We start from the raw sequence: 3,016 nt of genomic DNA, 5'->3' as shown, positions 1-3,016 counted from the left end.
AGGAGAGAGAGGGAGAGGGGAGAGAGAGGGAGAGGGGAGAGAGAGGGAGAGGGGGAGAGAGAGGGAGAGGGAGAGAGGGAGAGAGAGAGGGAGGGAGAGAGAGGAGGGAGAGGGGGAGGGAGGGAGAGGGGGAGAGGGGGAGAGAGAGAGAGAGCTTGAGCTTGAGCTTTTTAATTCAACCCAAACAACCATTTGCAGGCAATGCTTTTTTTCTTCAAACTAACTATATTTTCATTTTCACACCAAATTAAATGTGCTCACAGTGCTGTAGACATTTGTTCAGTGTCATTCAGAGCTCAGAGTGACAGAGACTAATTGACAGAGCTCCAGCTTGCAGTGACTAATTGAGGCACACCACTTCCTGGTATTATAGTCCCTTCCCCTGCCTCCAGCGGGGGCAGCAGAGAGAATGGGAAATTTTGTAAAAACATTAAAATCTCTGTCATTTTTCATTGACAGGAAAAATCCTCGGCTCACATACGGCGGAGGGGGCACAGATGGCCAAAACCAGTCAAGAACAGACTTTTAGTAATATAGATTATTTAAAAAATATGATATAAATAACACTTGGAACATTGTGTGCAGTTCTGGTCACTGCACTATAAGAAATATATGACTGCATTGGAGAGCATGCAGAGTAAAGAAGATTCATTTGTGGACATTAGACACAAAGTTCTGGAGTACTCAGCGGGTCAGGCATATAATATATAATTATACCTATATATATTCCAGATAGATATATACCTCAGTTTTCCTGGAAACGGCCGCTACGGACGGCACTATGTACACCCCCCCCCCCCCCGCGGAGAAGATCTGCGGCTCCGCATTCGCGAATCGGCCACTTTTTAATTGAGGCCTCGGCTTCACAATGTTAAATACATAGGCCCCGCGATCGGAGCACCTTTTTCACAGGCAGCTCCGAGATTAGATGATTAAGACTTATTACTCTACAACAAGCTGGCATTAGTGAAAATGTTTAATTTACCTTGTTATTGATACATATAGTTTAGGCTCTCATCTTCATAAGTGAATGAGTGAATGAGTGAGTGAGTGAGTGAGTGAGTGAGTGAGTGAGTGAGTGAGTGAGTGAGTGAGTGAGCGAATGCATGAATGAAGGGATGAATGAGTGAATGAATGAATGTACAGCCTCCAAATCTCATTTGTTCACATTAAAAAGGGTGAAATTAAATTAATTAAAGTCCATACGGATTGATTTTCATAAATTCACTTTAGATCTTACCTTTCAGTTTGAGTTGATTCACAAAGTTTCACAACTTTGTGTAGCAGCACATCAGCAGCGACTTTGCTTTCAAGACTTTCTTCCACTTCTATCCACTTAGCTGCACACTTCTTAATGCTTTTCTCACTAAATTCAATTACCCTGCTGCAAGTTTCCACGACAAAGAACCTTCATCGGAATCTCCAGTAAAACAGGCATAAGCGAAGCCCTCTCAGCTATGTGTGCTAGCCTGAAACAGAGCGCGTGATTGGCCAACTGGCAGACAACTCAATGTTAAACGTGCTTTGATTGGACTAAAAATACCCGAATGACGGTAGATAGAAGTGAGAGCTGAAGGGACAACAGACAGAGTGCTTAAAAATGTCCAAGTTTTGTTCATGACAAGTTTCAAGGGTGATTATATAATTTTTTTACACTATATGTGAAAATTTCATGTAGTTCTGTGACTTGGGTCACGAAACACTGGAATAAAGCTCCTCGGCCCACAGCCTATTAGTTGATGAAATGCAGTGAGCAAACGGCCAATGTTCGCTAAGCACTCTGCCTGTTGTTGTCCCTTCAGCTCTCACTTCTATCTACCGTCATTTCTCCTCACTTTTGGAATTCTGAAGTAGGATAAATGTCTCACACGCTTATCCCGATTTCCATAATTATTTGCAGCGCAAAAATCGACATTTTTGGCGGGTTTTAACGGGCCCAGTACGCTGAAAACAATGGTAAGTGCTTACCTGCAGTTCATCGCGTGTACTCCAGTTGGCGTAGCTTGGCAACAGTACGGGTCATGGGTCGTGACCCGACTGCTGTGAAACCTCCCTATACAAGGAAAACTGCACAATACAATGCAAGGGAAACTACGCAAAGGAGGGGGCTGGGGTGCAAAGATGGGAGGGAAATGGGGGAAAACATTTACAAGTAAATTAACTAAAATATGTGATGTGATAGATGAGCTGTATCAAACTGTTCCCTACAACACTGATGACACCAATGAAGATAGAGCGGATTACACAGCGGGAGTCGTGTTTTGCATTGACAAATGGCGGCCGTGACGTTCCGTTACGTACTAACGTCAGTGCGTTGGTTTACGTCGGAGTGGAGCATCGTTGGTAAGAGGCTCCGGTTGATCAGGGCGAGGGGGCGCATGCGCTGGGGATCAGGGCCGGGGGGGCGGGTCCAGTCTCCGGCCTCGCACCGGGAGACACACAGTGACCAGGACCAAAGATCTTAGAGCAGAGCTTTCACCGGGACTGGCGGAGCGGAGGGAGGGAGCCGGGCCGAGGTGGTCCAGTCCAGTCCAGCGCCGGGTCCCGCCGCCGCAACCACCGTCAATCTCGGGTGAGGCTGATGGGTGGGAGACCGGCCGGGGTGTTGGAGGGGTAGAGAGAGAGAGAGAGAGAGACACACACACACAGAGACAGAGACACGGAATCAGAAACATTGGCAATAGATGCAGGAGGAGGCCATTCGGCCCTACGAGCCAACACCGCCATTCACTGTGATCATGGCTGATCATCCACAATTAGTACCCCGTTCCTGCCTTCTCCCCATATCCCATAGAAACATAGAAGACAGAGAGAGAGAGTGACAGAGAGAGAGAGAGAGAGAGGGTGACAGAGATAGAGAGGCAGAGAGAGAGACAGAGAGACTGGCAACCAAGAGAAAACAATATGCGGCCACTGTTAGAAACATAGAAAATAGGTGCAGGAGTAGGCTATTCGGCCCTTCGAGCCTGCACCGCCATTCAATATGATCATGGCTGATCATCCAACTCAGTATCCT

General features: G+C 46.8%; 1 protein-coding gene across 1 annotated transcript in view; it reads left to right on the top strand.

Annotated features, from left to right (window-relative positions):
- Positions 1–2,331: 2,331 nt before the first annotated feature.
- The window catches only part of LOC116968972 (zinc finger protein 271-like), a 14,967-nt gene continuing 14,282 nt past the window's right edge, over positions 2,332–3,016 (top strand). Inside the window, exon 1 of the mRNA XM_033015951.1 lies at positions 2,332–2,572. The gene's annotated coding sequence lies outside the window, so the exon portion shown is untranslated. The remainder of the gene's footprint in view (positions 2,573–3,016) is intronic.

This window comes from Amblyraja radiata, chromosome 49, assembly GCF_010909765.2.
Source record: "Amblyraja radiata isolate CabotCenter1 chromosome 49, sAmbRad1.1.pri, whole genome shotgun sequence".
Classification (NCBI taxonomy): domain Eukaryota; kingdom Metazoa; phylum Chordata; class Chondrichthyes; order Rajiformes; family Rajidae; genus Amblyraja; species Amblyraja radiata.
Note: the sequence above shows the minus strand (reverse complement) of the source record. Positions and strands in the feature narration are given on the sequence as shown.